Source organism: Ovis aries, chromosome 1 (assembly GCF_016772045.2).
Source record: "Ovis aries strain OAR_USU_Benz2616 breed Rambouillet chromosome 1, ARS-UI_Ramb_v3.0, whole genome shotgun sequence".
NCBI lineage: Eukaryota > Metazoa > Chordata > Mammalia > Artiodactyla > Bovidae > Ovis > Ovis aries.
Window position 1 is genome coordinate 210,346,620 of NC_056054.1, and position 19,271 is coordinate 210,365,890.

At 42.9% G+C, this 19,271-nt stretch overlaps 2 long non-coding RNA genes across 4 annotated transcripts in view; one reads left to right on the forward strand and one right to left on the reverse strand.

The window, feature by feature from the left end:
• The window catches only part of LOC121816904 (uncharacterized), a 289,186-nt gene that overhangs the window by 260,470 nt on the left and 9,445 nt on the right, over window positions 1-19,271 (reverse strand). The window lies entirely within an intron of this gene.
• On the forward strand, window positions 686-6,458 carry LOC121816905 (uncharacterized). Of its 2 annotated transcripts, none has more exons than XR_006056614.2 (3): window positions 686-742; window positions 1,612-1,703; window positions 4,077-6,458. It is a non-coding gene; the product is annotated as an uncharacterized LOC121816905 (long non-coding RNA). The 2 variants fall into 2 exon arrangements; XR_006056613.2 differs by having other exon boundaries at window positions 1,612-1,699.

Here is a 19,271-nt window from a genome sequence, read left to right on the forward strand (position 1 = left end):
AATTTTGACTCCTTTCCCCAGTCTGTCTGCTTCTGCTGGGTTTCCAGGGTTCTGAAGTGCTTCTTTGTCATGCTTTGTCCAGAGTGTCAACTGTTATCACTAAGAAAGAAACAGGTAATCCCCCCCTGGCCAGCAGCAGAATTCAACTACTTGGTTGTAGATTTTTTTCCCAAATTTTCTTATATATTTTTCATTTTATCTTATTCTTTTCTCATATGTTTTACCTCTTTATATCTAATTATTTGAAACAAAATTGTTTGATTGTCTCTATCTCAAGTTACTGCCTATGATGGATTCTTACCTTATAATTTTCTATTGTGAGCTCATCTTGAGTCCAAATCTTTTGGATTCCTTTGCAACCTGGGCTGCGAAAGCAATCATTCAGAGTGGCTTTGTATTTGCTTCTACCCAGGTCCCTGGTAATTCACTAGCCAGAGATTAATGCATATGAAATTTCTTAGTAGCGTGATTTCTAGTCCACAAATATGGTATAATTTGGATGTTAATTTGTCAAGACATTTTTTGTTTCCAGCAAGAGCTCAGGTGAAAAAAAAAAAAAAAAGCAATCTTTCTTGGCATCTCCCTGGGCCAATAAGCTGTTTGTCTAGTTTCCTTTTCACAAGGATGCAGCCAATTAGCAGAGCAGTAAAATGGCTAAAAATAGATTTGAAAGTAGTGAGCAATTAACATCCTCTTTAACCCAAAGCAGCTGAGCCCCAATAAGCCTCCTTTACTCTTTCAGGTAAGTCTCAGAAACAGCTTTTATTACTACCTTTCTGCATTTGCCACCACCAATCTGTCGTTCTTGTGTTCTCTTTTCTCATACCAGCCATGGAATAATTTCCTCTTCCATGAGCTGGAGAGAATAAATACCTACTCCACTCACTTCCCAGTGTCATTGTGAATTATGACGTTCAGAGTCTCAACAGTCACCTAGTCCCCAAATCAATAGGAAAAGATAAACTTGAACTCAAAGGAAACTGTTTCTAAGGCTCTCTTTGCTGTCTCAGTGATGGGGACCACCCTGAAGGACAGTCCAGAGGGGAAAAAATATGCAAATCCAAATTATGGTGCATACACTAATATCTTCACTCTCTCTAATGCATATAGACGTCATTAATATCTACACTCTCTCTAGTGCATATAGACGTCATTAATATCTACTCTCTCTCTGGTGCATATAGACGTCATTGACCTTTGATCACTGGACAAAGCGTAAGTTGTTCTGCAATTTCTTTAGATCTTTGGTGACTGGGGGTTACTACCAGGAGACAATTTTCCTTGAATCTCAATATTTCTGCACTTCTCGTTTGCACGGATATTGACTTCCCTTTGTTTTGAAATATTTTTTCAAGCATATTCATATAGCAAACAGCCTTAAAATACGGATGTATCTTCCTCCAGAGCAAAGATCAGCTTACTTACTGCCTTGAAAGATAGAGATAGTGTTTCCCCATGAAGCAAAGGGCAGGCATGCTTACTGTCCAGTTTATAATAAAGGAAATGCCTCTCCCTGAAGCAGAGATCAAGCATGTTGCCTGCATATTACACCAGATGAAGCTGCCTAACAAACCCTGTTCTTTTCCTATAATAAACTCACTGTGTTTACAGGTATTGTCTGCGCTCTTCAAGACATCCCACAAGAACTGCGACCTAGGAACTGGTGTAAAACGCTGATTCTCCAGCTCCTGCTGTTGCTGTGAGTGAGTAACATATGTCCTTTGCCTCTGACTCAGTCTCAACTCTACTGCACCCTTGAAACTGTTGCAAGCTAGCCTGTCAGCTTGCAATTAAAGTAAAACCTTAGACCTTCAGAATCCTTAAGCAACTATAGAATGTCTTTCTTTGCCTGCCCAGTGCTTCCATGGTATTTATTTCTCCAAGAGTGAGGTGGTTGCCTTGTATCCACATAACAACTAGGCAAGTGCCAATTTACAAATCCTGCCAGGGCTCTATCCCAGAGCTGTATTTCTTAATACAAGTACATAGGTGCCAAAAGTGGTCACTAGTTTCTTGGTTTCATCCTCAATTGCACACATTTCTCTTTGGTGTGCATACACTCTTATCCACCCCAGCAGCTGCAAGCAGAAGCAAACACACACACATTACATTCTATGGCTACTATATGCCTCTAAGCTAAATCTGTACAAAGGAATTAAAAAATCTCACTTGAGATTAAAGATGTAAAAACCCCAAGTAAATATAAAGTTTTATTATTACTACAGGAGCTAAGGTTAGCCACCCCTGACCTACTTATTAGAATTTCCTCATTCCTGAACAGAGCTTTAGTTAAAAGTAAATCTGTGAGCACTCAGCTAAAATATTTGTTAGAGATCAGCAAACAGAAGTTTGTTTTCTCCATCAAAAAGTTAAAAGGGCCCAGGGACCATGTTTAATCTGTAGATAAAAAGTATCACTGTGCCTCTGTGTTTTGGTTGTATATCCCTGACAGTTTGGTTACCAAGTTGTTAGATTCCAGAACTGACTCTTGATTGAGTACACTTGCTCTAGCAAATGCATGTTAACTTGATGAATAGGAAATGGGATACTTAAATTCCCTAGCTATCTTATTTTTCTTTTGTATGATTTACATAGTATCAGTCTGTTCCAGTTACTATGGATGCATAACAAATTACCCCCAGATTTAGTGGCACAGAACAGGAATGAGTCATGCTCACTGATACTGTGGGTCAGGAATTTGTATGGGACACAGTAGGAGCAGCTGGGTTCTGCTCTCTGGAGCTGCCGATGGAAGATTCAAAGGCTAGGAACCTGAATGGTCAGAAAGCTCCTTCACTGATGTCTGGTGTTTGGTGACTGTCTACTGGGGGCTGTGTTTGCTCTCCATGTTGACCTCTCCATGTGGGTTAGTCTGTGCTTCCTTACAGCACGATAGCTGAGTGCTAAGGGCAAGTATCCTAAGAAAGGGAACAGGTGGCCGCTGTATCACTTTTACGACCAAACCTTGGAAGTCACATAGCGTCACTCCTGCCGTATCTATTGACCAGAGAACTCAGGTCGGCCCAGAGTCAAACAGTGAATACAGACCTCAACTTTTAGTGGGAGAACGTCAGTCACATTTAAGAAACACATGTGGGATTGGGGTATGTATACTGGTGTGGTCATCTTTGGAAAATACAATCTGCCACAGTAGGTATTTGTGGTGAATTCTCACAATAATCCTACAAAACACATGCTTTCATATTCTTCATCTTATAGATGGAAAATGGATTTTAGGCAAGTTAAGCAACTTGGCCAAGATAACCACCACTGGTGAACCAATCAATACCCACCCTTAACACATGTAGTGCCCAAACACTCGATCATACAACCATGAGCAGACTTACCCGTATTCAAGTTTTGCTTAGACAAAATCTCCTCGTCCCATAACCAGAGACTATGTGATCTGTACCTAGAGCCACTGTCCTCAGGATTCTGTTGACATTTCCAGCTGATCTGGCCATTATCTCTCAAGTGTGTGACATCTGGCACATGACCCCCCTTTTAAAGTTCTTACTTCAGCTGCTTCTGGTATTATACTGGCTTGGCAAAGAAGCACCAAAGGGCTCATCGAGCAGAGTGGGCAACATAAATAAGTTTTGTAGGCAGATAAATAGTGATTTAAATCCTGGCTTTTAAATTTCTCATTTTAATACAGTAAGCACATTATTTAACTGCTAAGCCTCAGTTTCTTAATTATTGAAATGGAGACAACATCATGCTTCTAGAACCCGGTACAGAAACTATGTGCTATGTGCTCAGTCACTCAGTCGTGTCTGACTCTTCATGACAGCAGGAACTGTAGCCTCCCGGGCTCCTCTGTCCATAGGATTTCCCAGGCAAGAATACTGAAGTGGGTTGCCATTTCCTCCTCCAGGGGATCTTCCCAATCCAGGGATTGAATTCGAGTCTCCTGCATTGGCAGGTAGATTCTTTACCACTGCACCACCTGGGAAGACTGGTACAGAAGGGGTATATTAATAGAAATACTGTATAAAAGTACCACTGATATATGACTCCATATTTTTACACAGCATCCCAGGAACTTTGGTCTAATTATAACTACGTGTTTTCAGGTGGTGCCACGTGAGCTCTTACAAGTGCCTCACCACGGATGACCCCCTCAGCTTCCTGTTCTGATCCAGAGCTGCCCTCCATCCCCACTTTGGCAGATGGCCTCCAGAAGTCTCCCGAGGGCAGTGCCTCATCACTCCTTCAGGGATAGGTGCTCCCTCGGGAAAAGGCTGCCTTCTAGTGAGACAGCAGCAGCAATTCTTCAAGATGCCTGAAAGTGCGAGTCACTCAGTCGTATCCAGCTCTTTGCAACCCCATGGACTATACAGCCCATGGAATTCTCCAGGCCAGAATACCGGAGTGGGTAGCCTTTCCCTTCTCCAAGGGATTTTCCCAACCCAGGGGTTGAACCCAGGTCTCCCATATTGCAGGTGGATTCTTTACCAGCTGAGCCACAAAAGTAGCCCAGGAATACTGGAGTGGGTAGCCTATCCTTTCTCCAGCAGGTCTTCCCAACCCAGGAATCAAACCAGGGTCTCCTGCATTGCAGGCGGATTCTTTACCAGCTGAGCTATCAGAAAAGCCCAAGGTGGCTGGGAGGAACAATATTCAAGTCTATCACTGGGAGGAATGCCCACTCCACCATTTCACTTGGGTCACAGAGAAAAACAGTTTCTTCTGCTTTTGCTAGTATTTTCTCCAGAGAACTTGTACCAACTGTCTTTGAAGCCAGGACAGAATCAACACCCTTTCAGCCCACTACCATAACCATTCCTCATCCCCCAGACATTCCTTCCTCTTCCTTCAACCAAAAGCAACGCACATACAACTTATGCAAGCCCCTTCTTCCCAGATCTATCCATGGCTGTACAAGATTCTCTTGACCCTCAGTAGTCATGCTACCCTTTACGTGCTCACTCTCTGCTGCCCTTCCTCCGCTGATCTTGTATCTCAGTCAGTCTCTCTCATCTTGTGTCTTTTCCCCTTTGTCCTTTGCATTTGTAAATCATGGTATATCAGGGTGGGGGTGAGCTTCAGTTAGCTGCATTCTGTAAGAGGAGATGTTAGCCTGGTTGGCTCACACTGTGTACCCAAATTTATTATTTAGACATTCCCAGTGAAGCAACAGATGTAACGTTATCAGGAGGGGTCTTTAACTGCAGATTTCATTTAAAAATTAAATAAAAAAGAATGCATTGAGAATCACTCAAATCTCACAGTGGAAAAAGAACTATGAACAATTCATATTCAAATACCTTAAACTGAATGTTCTGTGTAGTTTAATGTATATTTATTTCAGTGTAGGGCTGATGTTAACTTACAATCCCTCATCACTAAGAACTTTTTCATAATTCATGGCCAGATGTGGCTGAGCGGAGTATCTCTGCTGTGGTCCTATTCACGAGTCCTTCCTCTTTCGGATCCAGCTCTTACACTGCTTGACGCTGAGCCCCTCTCTGTATGTGTCTGTGTCTCTCCATCTGGGTTAAAACAGCCACTCTCCTGTGTCAAGACACTCTCCTGTGTTAAATAAAGTCAATTATTTAATGCTATCTCTCCATCTGTAATTACTCAAAGCTCACCTTTAATTCAAATTCCTCATCAACTCTATTTTTCAGAGTATGTTCTTCCCCCAAGTATGTTCTACTAACTGCCATCTCTGGCTGCCTGCTGCCATAAATAGCACTCAGTCTCTACATCCTGTGCCACCGCAAAGAAAAGTGTTGTATAGCCCCAGGCATTTTGGTGGGAAGGGAGCTACTTCCAGTTTGGATAGAACAAGAAAAGCTTCCCTTGTTGCCCAGATCACTGATACTTCCTGTGTTTCCATGGCAAACTTCCCTCCCTGGATGCAGCTGCTTGGGAGGGTTAGGAAGAGAAGAACTATTAACCATTTTGCTCCCACTATGTACATTTTATGCTTTCTATTTTCCCTGCAGACTACATTTCACTTTCGGTCCTTGTTCCCTTTTTAAGCACCCCTCTCCCAATCTCCACACACAAACATACACTTTTTTTTCAGTTCTCTCAATCTGTGGGGTTAACCCCACAGAAAACCTCTGTTTGGGGCACTAAAATATTGGATTCATAGCAGTGCCCCTAGAAAGCATTTTTTAAAAATAATTCCTCCATTTTTAGAATGAGTAGGCCCTTGGACCCCAACCTAGGGCTGTCAGTCACTCCAGGAAATCACCTGCAGCTATAAAACCCAATGCATATAATGGGGATAGTATTTTTGGCATTTTGAATACACTTTCCCCCTTAAATCATGCTCCTCTGCAGCTCAGACATACCAGCCAAGCCAAAGGCTCACTGCTGCAAGGAATAAGAGGCCATTGATCATTTTTGGGCCATAAATCTGACGTTTACAAATCCACATCAAGACAACAGTCATGAAAGCCAACCTTTGGGAAGAGAGGAATAAAAGAAAGGAAAGAAAACCACTCCAAGTTGTCCTGATCTCATTTAACACAGCAAGAGCCAGACCTGGCCCATCAGTGGCAGGTCTAACCATGTGCCTCCTCCGTACCCCATGCCCACCCCTCCCCCGAAAATGGGGATGGGAGCCTAGAATGAGGTGTATGCAAATAGGGAGGTGCTTTTGCCTCCTTTTCCATCTGGGACTCAGAGCAAGTTGTCACAGAATAGCTGCATCCGGGGAACAGTGTTTGAATGGCTTGAGTATTGTGGGGAAGGCGGGGGCGGGGCGCCGGGAGGAAAGCTCAGTTTAGCCCCTTGGAGTCGCCTTCACCCCTCATACGACCTCAAGACCATCTAGAAGTTTCCACATGCCCTGAGAAAGGAAACAGGCTACATCTGATGATACTGGGTGGAGAATTTACCAGAGGGTTACTGTAAGGGCCTCAGGGGAGCTGCTAGGCTAGAGGGTCAGGTGGGAGGGACAAGAATGGACATGACACCAAATCAGCAGAGAGGACAGTCAAGCCCCTACTGAATCATGAGATTACAGAGCATTTGTCCACCAGCTGCCAACTTCAGCTGTTGAACAGCAGTCACCAGGCATAAAAAGGACCTTGCTGCAGAGAACAGAGGAGCACGGGCAGCACAGATGGCCTGAGGTCCCTCTTTCCCACGGCCATGAGGTCAGTAGATCTTCCTCTTGCTATATACTGAGGAGCCATCTCAGAAAAGGAAGAGAAGAAAAGTTTAAATCCTGAATGATTACCGCAAAATCACTGTTACCCATATTTGCCAAATGGACTAAATTGTACTATTTTTCCCTTGCAGTGGCAGCTTCTTAAGATGTCTCCCTATTTCCTGCAATTCATGGCCTTGTATAATTCACTGTGCTTGAGTGTTCTTTGAACCTAATGACTTTCTTCTCACATGCAATACAGCAGAAGTGTTGGGTTGGAACTTCAAAGATCTGATTTGAAAGAGACTCTGGTTTCCAGTTCAATCACTTTTCTTCTCACCTTTGCTTGTTCTAACGAAACAAGCTACCATGCGGTAAGCTGCACGATGGAGAGGTCCGCGTGGTGAGGAACTAAGGGAAGCTTCTGACCAATAGCTAAGAAAGAGCTGAGGACCTCTGTCCTATAACTCATGAGGAACCAAATCCTGCCACCTGACATGGATGAGCTTGAAAGATTGTCCCTCAGTCTAGACGTCAGATGAAACCCAACTAAAGTAACCAGTTCATCTCAGTTTTCCCAAGACTTTCCCAGTATGAGCAATGAAGTCCCACATCCCAGGAAACCACTCAGTCTTGAGCAATCCCACACAGTTGGTCATCCTAGATCTAGCCCTAGATGACACCTTGAATGTAGCCTTCTAAAAGACCCTGAACCAGATGACCAAGCAAAGTCACACCCAGATTAGTGACCTAGAAGTCATGAGATAATAAATGTTTGTTGTTTGAAACTGCAGCCCTTGAGGGTAATTTTTTATACAGCAAATGATAATGATACATCCTTTATTGCCCTACAGTTTAAAAATTCAAGAGAAAGCTCAGATAAGCTACAGCCGATTATACAGAGTGAAGTAAGCCAGAAAGAAAAACACCAATACAGTATACTAACACATATATATGGAATTTAGAAAGATGGCAATGACGACCCTGTATGCAAGACAGCAAAAAAGACACAGATGTGTATAACGGACTTTTTGGACTCAGAGGGAGAGGGAGAGGGAAAGGGTGGGATGATTTGGGAGAATGGCATTCTAACATGTATACTATCATGTAAGAATCGAATCGCCAGTCTATGTCTGACTCAGGATACAGCATGCTTGGGGCTGGTGCATGGGGATGACCCACAGAGATGTTATGGGGAGGGAGGTGTAAGGGGGGTTCATGTTTGGGAACGCATGTAAGAATTAAAGATTTTAAAATTTAAAAAAAGAGAAAAAGAAAAAAAATTTATAAAATAATGCAAAAAAAAAAAAAGTACAGAATTTACATTTTCCCTTGTGTATCTGCATGAGCGTGTCTGCTCAGTCACTTCAGTCATGTCCAACTCTTTGCGACACTATGGATAGAGCCCGCCAGGCTGCTCTATTCATGGGACTCTCCAGGCAAGAATACTGGAGTAGGTTGCCATGCCCTCCTCCAGGAACTCTTCCTGACCCAGGAACGCACCTCCTGCAAGGCAGATAGATTTTCTACCACTGAGCCAGCCACTGAGGAAGTCCATATCTTCACGTAGTATGAGTTGTAATAGCAACTCACTGTATATGTACTACACTTCTAAACAATTGATTCCAGGAGCACAGTTTTCAGAAGGAGTGAAGGACTAGGTGTGCCCCTCGTTGTCAAGTTTAAAGGCAGATTCAGAAATGCAGGTACAGCCACCTGACAAAACTTGCTATCACAGACTTAGTTTCCTCTCTAGATGATCTATACGTAGGTTAGATAAATCTTGCAGTTCATGCAATAAATCTACCTTGTAGCTAGGACCAGAACGAAGATTTCTCCTTATCTCAGGAAGCAAGTATAACATCAAGCCAGTATTGAATGTGAGTGGGAACTCTTCAAATTTTCTCCTACCACAGAAAAGTTGGCTTCATTTAACCAATCTACTACACAAAGATCAGCTCTATACCATGCAGACTGGCATTTAACAGATGCTACTTCATGATTATGAGGCATATAATATAATATATGAAATCCTGAATATTTTCAGTGATAAGGCTCTATCGCAGGCAGTGGCTGAATATTTAGTTTTGGGAGTGGAAAAATATGCCAGGGGGGCCAAAATAAATGCTCCAGTCTCAGTTGAGATTAAAACAACAACAATAGCCATGACCATAAATATTTGTACAGTGCTTCACAGCTCCAAAAGATTTACACACATTTTAAATCAAAGGTTCTTATGCTTCAGCTCTGAAAGACACCTAGGGCCGAAAGAATTCAGTTCATTCTCACTTGATAAGAAAAACTGAAGTTATAAAGATTTAAGTGACTTTTCCAAAGTTGCAGATCGGGATTCAAACCTAGACATCTCTCAATGGCAAGTGCTACTCACTCTCTTTCCTCCCCAGCAGCTGAGAGAAAGTGGAGATATAAAATATCCAGTTTCCCAGTTTCACTGGGAAATGATCTCGGAAGCCCTGTGGAAGGCAGAGAGGATCTACAAAGTATATTTATGGAAACAGCAAAACAGTCATGCATCACTGTCGGGATTCTCCTTTCCCCAAGCCCAGGGGTCTCAAAACACTGCAATGGTAATAATAACGGTTTAGGTTTGGATGTAGAATAAGTTTTTAGTTAAAGTGTTATAGGAATAGAAAATCTAGACTTACTGAGAATAAATTATGTTATAAATGTGAAAACCATATTATACAGGTATCTTTTAGCAAGTGCCCTAACGAATGGTAAGTTCAATTCAATTTAACATATAATGATTGAGTATGCCGCCCATAAATTAGGCAGTAGTATTGCACTCCTGTGCTGCCCAGTATGGTAGGTAATATTCACACTGGCTATTTAATTAAAATTAAAGAAACTAAAAATCCCATTTGCAGTCATACTAGCCATATTTCAAGGCACCCAAGAGCCATATGAGAGGCTAGCAGCTAATTACAGAATGTAACTATTATCACAAAAAGTTCTACTGAACAATGCTATTAGACTCTTAAGAAGAAATAACCAAGTCTCCCAAAGTAACTCACATCCTCATGGAGAAAACTCCTCTTTACAAGTACTCTAAAAATGCAGGAGTATAACTCTGGCCAAGCTCTCCAACAATGTCTTATGAGAGGTAACACATAACGTCTGGAATCATTCCAAATAGGTGCTAGCTAATTAGAGGCTTTTCTCATCCCTTAAAGACGTCTTGACATGTATTAAAATGTCATGCCCTCTATTTTTCTCATCTTACCAATATTCCATAGGGACCACACACCAGTGTCCACATAAAATACAAGATAGTCTCCATTGTAGAAGTATATTTCCTATGCACAGCCATCCTGGGGAATACGCCAGGCACCACAATAGCCACAGAATGGGCAGCCCTCTAATCCCCGAGGGACGTCTGCCAGGTTTACAGACCTCAGCTGTTGACCCAGTCATTGGCTGGGCATGCCTGAGAGCAGGAGAACTGGAAGCGGAGGAACAAGCGGCAACATGGCTCAAGGAGCCAGTGATGCGGATGCTATGTGTCATAGCAGTAAGCTCTCAGGACCCACCCTTCCTTAGCCAGGGCCCTGGCCTTGAGCAGGGTTGTCTGGCCTCAGCTAGGTGTCAGCAGAGCAACTTGGCGTGCAGCTCAGGGAGTTCTCCAACCAGTCTCACTGCCCACACAACCACATCCTGTTCGTCCATTAGAGGACAATTCTTGCCACCTCTGAATCACGTCTGGTAGGTAATATACACGTCTGGTGTACCAGATAAAATCTGTCCCGATATTCAGTAGGGATTAAAGTGAAAAGGAGGGAAACGTGGAAATCATCTTCCCCCACACCCGGAATCTCACTGAAGCAGAGACGTGAGACACATGACAAGGTCTCAGCTGCTTCATCTGTGAAACAGAGGGTGTTTCCACACAGAGGTGCTGGGCCCCACCAACAGAATGACCGTCACCAGCAGTGTGCCCCTGTACTGTCCCCAGCTTTCTCAACCCCCAGTCCCTCCTGCCACCCTGCAGGGAGTAGTTCCAGCATTTAGCTGCTCTCCTACTGCCAGGCTTATTTCTTCTACACTGCCTGGGTTTTGGTCAATGAACAACCCCAAATCAAGGACCAAGCACTTGAATCTTGGTCCTTCTTCATGAGAAACACACCAACAGAAGCCTATAGTATTTTTTGTGTTTACTGGGTACCAATGTTACAGCCACCTAACAGGTAGGTGGTATTATTATCTTCATTTTTGTACATGGGAATATTGAATCCCAGAGGACTTCAGTAACATGATTAAGGTTTCCCAGCTAGGACACGGTGGAAAGTGAAAGTGCTCGTTGCTCAGTCGTGTATGACTCTTTGTAACTCAGGCTCCTCTGTCCATGGGATTTTCCGGGGAAGAATCGTGGAGTGGGTTGCCATTTCCTTCTCCAGGTGATCTTCCCAACCGAGGGATCAGACCCAGATCTCCTCCAATGCAGACAGATTCTCTACTGTCTGAATCACCAGGGAAGCCCATATTAAGTCTAGAAAGACAAATTCAATTTGGGAAATAAGGATCAAAGCCTGTTGCCTCAAACACCATAACAGATAAAATCACTTCTATCATAAAACCTGATTCACCCAGGTCATCCGTTTTTTATAAAAAATCTTAAAATAGTTCCAAATTTCAGTCTCACAAGCTTCAGGTATGGATGATCAATCATAATGACTTTTGCTTAGTTGCTAAGTCATGTCTAATTCTTTGCAACCCCATGGACTGTAACCGACCAGGCTCCTCTATCCATGGGATTTTTCAGACAATAATACTGGAGCGAGTTACCACTGAACTATTAATGCCTTAATGAGGACTGGGGTACAGTTAAGAACGAGACACCAGATGAACTCTGCAGATTTAACTCCCTCCGGGTGGGAAATAGACCCACAGGTGGAAATTCAGGCCCAAAGACAAAACCTAACATACTGAAACAGTGTATAGGGCAGGCCTCATATCCAATGGTGAAAATAGATGCAGCTTTTTTAATAGGCCATGGGCTCTTTAAATCACAGTCTTGAAAAATCAGCCACTGAACTAGTTTATGAATCTGTGGGTGCAGCATAGCGAAACATTTACTCAGGGAACAGAAAACCTTCTGGAACAAATAAGCCAAATGAATGCTTCGAAGTGGAAATGTTAACTAGTGATGTAAGTTCAGAGTGCAGCTGTGTCCAATTGAGTCGGGCTTCTGGCCCAACAAGCAAAGTCTATGAAAGATAGAGAAAAATTATGTTGTTTTTTCCTAAACTCAAAGCAATGGACTTTTGCCATGTTAATTCTGAGTTTCTGAGATGAGATATGAGAAATTAAGAAAGCAAAATGAAATGGTTTTAAAACAAATACTTCCTACGTCATTGTGTTGAGGAGATAGGGATGTGGGTTTTTTTCCTCCTTTGGCTGAAGATTGAGTAGACCTCTTTCAGGAGATATGTCTCAGATTTATTTCAATTACCTTATAGTCTGGGTATGATGGCACCAAAAATATACTCAGTTTATTAGTTAATGTCTAATGAATCACATTTTGTGTGTTTTAGGACAATTCATAAGCTCTTGTGGTTCATTTGGGCCACAAGACACCACTGAACAAACCACAGTGTCACTACCTGCATTGGCTATTCTGCGCTCTGTGTGGAGCAATGGAAAACCAAACATGATCTGACTGTTTGCCAAACTAATCATCATAATTATCCGGCAACATGATAAAGACCTCAAAGTATCAGTCATTACTTACGTAGGCTTTGGGTAGAAGATAAATCAGTTTCAACAGGTTCTGATTAAAACTGTTCGTAACAGTAATAACTGCTGCTGCTGCTGCTGCTGCTGCTAAGTCGTTTCAGTCGTGTCCGACTCTGTGCGACCCCATAGACAGCAGCCCACCAGGCTCCGCCGTCCCTGGGATTCTCTAGGAAAGAACACTGGAGTGGGTTGCCATTTCCTTCTCCACTGCATGAACGTGAAAAGTGAATGTGAAGTCGCTGAGTCGTGTCCAACTCTCAGCGACCCCATAGACTGCAGCCCACCAAACTCCTCCATCCATGGTATTTTCTAGGCAAGAGTACTGGAGTAGGGTGCCATTGCCTTCTCCGAACAATAATAACTATTGCTTACCAAAACATTCATCAGGTACAAACGTGTTTCAGATATATTTTCTCTTCTATATTCTATATGATGGGTGCTATTATGTTTCCCATTTTATATTTGAAGTTTAGGCAGTTTTAAAAATTTGCCCATGGTTACACATCTGGTACAGCAAATCCAAGGCCTCCAGGAAAGACACTGGAATACCCCTGTTGGCAACAACATCAAGCTTGTCATTCTGTAGCTAGGTCGTGTCCAACTCTTTGTGACCCCATGGACTGCAGCATGCCAGGCTTCCCTGTCCTTCACTATCTCCTGGAGTTTGGTCAAACTCATGTCCATTGTGTCGATGATGTCATCCATCCTCTGTTGCCCCCTTCTCCTCTGCCTTCAGTCTTTCCCAGCATCAGGGTCTTAAAACGCTATGCTATATGCTATAATAGTCCTCAGTTGAATTGAGCAGAAAAAAAAAACTTACCAAGTCAAATAGCTAGCGAACAGTATAAATCTATATGTAATAAAATCCTGAATAGTAAGAAAGAGATTCTAAAGTCCTAGAGAGGTTCAACAAAAGAAAATCTAGACTGGAAGGTTCAGGCGAGACTGGAAGTAGAAGTGCAAGGTAAGCTGGCCTTTGGAGTGGCTATGACAGTACCAACACAAGAGCAAAGGTGAGAACAATAAGAAGAAATGATTATTAATAGAAGACGTGAGAGTTCATGAAGAGGCCAGATGGGGCAAACAGCACAGGAGAGAAATAGCTGGCCACTTTTAGACTTATTCCCAATTTTTAAGCTCAAAAAGAATTCAAGGGGCATACAGATCAACCCAATGGCAGGTCTGATAGGGAATTGGGCTGGAATCTCCATCTCCCAATCTACAGTGCTTCCAGGAGCTACCATGTAGAAAGGCTGTGCTTCATAATTCTGGTGGTTTAGTCGCTAAGTCGTGTCCAACTCTTTCGACTCCATGGACTGTAGCCCACCAGACTCCCCTGTCCATGGGATCTTCCAGGCAAAAACACTGGAGTGGACTGCCATTTCCTTCTCCAGGGGATCTTCCCAACCCAGGAATCGAAGCTGGGTCTCCTGCATTGCAGGCAGATTCTTTACCAACTGAGATAGCAGGGGAGCCCTCATAATGCTAATTCAATCTAATATTGATGGAGCCTCTACCATGGATAGATGCAGTGCCAATTACTAGGAAGATAAGGGTGAAAAAAAGGTCCGGTCTCTAGGGAACTCGGGTTAAAATCAAATAAATACAAAAATATTTATGGAATGAGTAGGCCTGGGGAGGAGTATGACAACAGATACACACAGGTGTTGAAAGGAGTATCCCATGTCTCATGAGGGAGAATAGACTTCTGAGCAGGGATATTTGACGTGGGCTTTGCGAGAGGAGTGAGCTATGATCTCTCAAGAAAAAGAGGAAGGGAATTGTAGGCAAAACAAACAGCAGGAGCCACTGGCTATAAACACGGAGACATATGTAAACATATGCTATTAGAAGAAAAGGCAGCCCAGTAGAACCAGAGCAGAGAGGAGGAGACACATCAGTCAGAAGGCAGAGCGGCCAGAGAAGTCTTAGATGACCGGGGTGAGGAATAACAGAAGGAATCAGAACATAATCAAGGAGACAAACAAACACTTAAGCATTGCAATAACATTTGATCTCGGGTTTAAGATGAAAATCTGGCAGCAAGGTGAAGAAAGGATGTGTGGGGGGTGAGTGAAAAAGCTATTTGGCTATTCAAGAAGCAGCCTGAAGTCAGGTGATGGTAACAGACAAGACGAGGGACTCATGAGGCACAGAGGTAGATGGACAAGGTTTACCAACTAAAAGATAATGACGGTCTGATTTTAGTGACTTGATGGATGGTGGTGTCACTAAATAGGATGGGGACATCGAGACCAAAAGCAGTCCAAAGTAAGTACCACTTGAACTGGAAAAATCCTGGAAATTCTAAAAACACATCGGTGGATTCTCACAACTGGGTGATGCCATGTCTATAATGACTGTGTATTGTGCCAAAGCAGGTGGCTGAGGGGTGTGAGAATAAGGACAGAGGATCTCCAGGTCACTGGTTCAAAGTCACAGTTATTAAATGTCCAAAATTTGTTCATAAGTCAGCTGTTCACTGACTTATGTAAAAGGAATTAGAGGTCTTAGCTTAGGTTCTAGCAAGACAGATGTTCCACTTTATAACTGATACCCTTGTTGATTTTTTAAGAAATCAAACTAGTTCTAGTCCCTCAGTTGGCTGCTGAGGGGGTTTTGGACTGATCAGAGTCAATTTCTTCCAAGAGAATTCAACCATGGCATAGCTGATTTGTTTGAAATGTTTAAAAAATTTTTAAGTCAAGGATAGGAGTTGGCAAAAAGTGATCAAGCAATCATTCAATATAGCTCTGCTTCTTTGTATCATTCTTTATTCTCATTAAGTCACTTCCAAAAAAGGTATCTGCCACATTTCAGGTCTCTGTTTCTTTTATTCCTTTTTCAACATTTAGATCCAAATAAAGCCTTCAGCCTGCAGGAGTGGTTCTCTCTGTCTTTGGAAGATAGCCAAGTGGCATCATAGGTTTTGGAATATATATATATATATATGTATATACACACACACACACACACACACGTATTTTTAAACATGTTTCCTTCCTTTCAAATCCAAAATTCCAGGTGAAAGGATATGTGTCCTGGGCATTAGGTGAGATACACAGGGTGTTCTTTATGTCTCCATACAGAACAGAGGCCTCCACAGTATAAGACTCTTTGAGGTGTAAAGGAACCTCAGACCTCCATGGTTCCATATTTGCTTACCCTGTCCCCTTGTGTGGACTGGCCCATGGCAAACCACCATAAAAAAATAATGAAGTCTCATAAGAATTGCGCTTGAGTTTGTACATTCCTTGGTGTTGGCTAAAGCCACAGGAACTTTGGCTGGGTTTTAAAGTTACACCCATTCCCCATTGCAGTGCAGGTCTGAAATAATGCCTTAGCTCTGCCAAAAACCACAATGATTATCAACAATGTAAGTAATCAAGTAAAAGCACTTTCCACAGTCCACTGACCAGATTGTCAAGAAAGCAAGAAGTAGTAGCAAAAATTGATTGCCGTGTGCGAAAGTAATTTCTATCTGAATTATATTATTGTGTAGCAACAGTGATGCATAATGTGTGCCTGGCATCTCTGCAGTAAACATTTTAGGTTCAATTTAGAAATCCAAGTCATTAGAAAACTTCTCTCGCGCGATGATGAAGGAGCCACCGTGCACTCAAAAGTATTATAATCTGAGGAGGGAAAGGGGGTAAACAGGCAAGCTGCCACACTAACAGTGAGAGAATCACCACTGGGCCGAAAGAACAGGAAGAAACTCAAAGGACAGACAGCTGCTTGCTATTGCACAGATACTACAAGCATGGTTATTTTACATTATTAAACAGCTTGAGTATTTTTAACTTTCTAACATAATGTGCTGTGGTCATTGATTTGTTGTTGCTTTTGTTGTTTTAAGCTCTTCATTTCTATGAGGGAAATGGGCTTCAAGTTATAGGAAACAGGCCAAATAGATAAACTAAACTAGACCTCCCTGCCCCTCACAGATACCCAATACTACTTCCTTAATAATTGACAGTACCAGCATTCAATAGCTAAGCTGGCAAGATGTTCACCCCTATGCAACTGAAAATTTTTATTTAAATTTAATTTTTTCCTATTCAACTCTTAATGTTAGAACCTGGAAGATACCTATTGAAAAGCATCAGGCCTTACTAGAAAGTAATGTACTGGAAACACAATAAACTTGGGCCAGAGGCCTCCTCCCAAGATTAGTAGGTGTGAATCAGTGCTTCAAAACCTGGTTGCATATTAGCATGATGTGGAGGGCTTTTTAAAAAAATACTGATGTTTGAGCTGCCCCCTCCAGGGACCACTTACTAAAACATCTGGTGAGAATGGGGACCAGCCACCACATGGGTTTTGAGCCCCTCATCCACAGGTGATTCCAGTGTACAACCTGGCTAGAAAATCACTGTTTCATGTTCTGGCATGGCTGCAGAGAGAGAATTTCGTGCGTATTTGTCTAGAAATACTTGCAACCGATTACACTGAAAGCCCTTGGCACTCAGCATTAGAGACACCTGGGGAATTTTAAGAGTGCTGATCCCTGGTCCTCACCTGCCGGGGTTCTGATGTTCTGGGCATGGACAATCACTTCCCAATGACTCCAAAGTATAGCCACTTTTGAGAGCCACTGCTCTCCAGCTGTGGCACTGAGGAGGGCTGAGCCGGAGATGGTCCACTAGGAGAATTAACAAGACAGGACTCAGGGTAGCCTACAGATGTCACGCTCAAAGAACAGGAGTCCTTCCTCCCGTTGCCAGAACTGCACATGCTGATGTCTAGAATGCACAGAAATAAGTGCATAAACAAGTGTCTATTTTGAGTAATAAGATACAGTTGTCTCCATAGAAACACCTGACTAATAATCATAATGGTTAATTAGATAAGTGATTTCCAAAATCTATTTGTATGATAACTAATGTAATAAACTTCAGACTTCTTATTCAGTGACATGTTTTTCCTTAGTTCTCTTAATGGACTGTCAGGGCTTGGACTCAGGTCAACAAAAGCCAGGTTAAACCTTAACACCTCCAGAAGAATTACTGAGTGTAGAGAAAAGTAGCATAAACAAGCATGAGTGTGGGAGTCAGACCAAACTCTGCCTGCTGGCTCTGCTGCTGATTAAGCCGCCTCAGAAATGGGGTTGGACCTTTCGCCCCTCTTCTCGTCAGTAAAACGGCAGTGATGCTGCCCACCCGAAAGCACGGTAATGAGGAGTTCAGAGACCTAATTTTCCCGTCACAGGGCTTCACATATAGCTATTCCTAGAAGAAGCATAGTAGCTATTATTAAAATCATTGCCTAGATCAGGAGGCTGTTCAGGGTTAACATGTTACCAAAGTTAAATTTCTCCAGACAGGATGGCCACAAATAAAGGTCAAATGACTCCTTACTGCCATCTCATCAGAATACAGAGTCTTGGAATAACTGAGCTTAACCGCCTATTTTTCAGCACATTTTGGGTTTTTTGGACCAATGACCAACATATTTGGTGGTTATCTCTGGTGCTGTTTCCCTTCCTGGCCACACTGGTTTCCTTCCATTTTCCTCAGGGTGAAGACAACTGGCCTATCCTAGCTGCTCCTTCATTCCTCTCCTGTTCCTGCCTCAGTGCGAGGGCCAATGCCAAATCTCACAGACAAGTTTCTGAAGCTTGATAAACACAGAAGGTGCCACCATCAATCTTACTCATCTAACCAACAAGCCCGGGTGACGTGCACAGGCTGGAAACAGTACAAAATCCGTGGCTCTGGCCCCTGATTTTAGACATAGATGAGTCACAGTGGCTACCTCAGCAGAGAGATTCTAATGACTGTTCACTTCCACATCCTCAGGGCACGCTTCAGCACCCTGGTGAGGGAGGCACTGTTCCAGAGGAGGAAACAGAGGCCCGGAGAAGGTGAAAAGAGCTGGTGTAAGAACTGAGGCCTACCAATTCCTGGTTCAAGGCTCTGTACAGGTTTGCAGCAAGTTTGCATCTTTCCAGATTTTCCTCAGATCGTCTGCACAGAGCACTACCATAGTGAAAGTGTCATCCGTGTATAGCATAGAGGTGAAGTGATATTCATTTTTCCCTGAGAGACTTTCTCACAGATAACTGTTTCATGGCTGAGTGCATGACTGACAGGATTCAGCTATCTTGCCAGGTCCCACACAATAAAGTAAAATAAAGTGGTCCTAGGGGCTTCCCAGTCTCCTCCCCAAAATGACACTGCAAATTAGAGTATTAAATGGAATTCATCGAGCTGCTTACAAATGAACCAGACCCACTGTTATCATCTCTTAAGGCCTGACATGCTTGGTTCATAGGTTGGACGGCCCCCGTGCAAGGCTGCGAGTGTCTTCGTGCAGCACATGCTGGACATCCTAGCTCTGAAAGGAAAACCAGAGGAGATGGCAGCTTCCTTTGAGTAGCCATCTGCCTTGGGATAAGTACGTC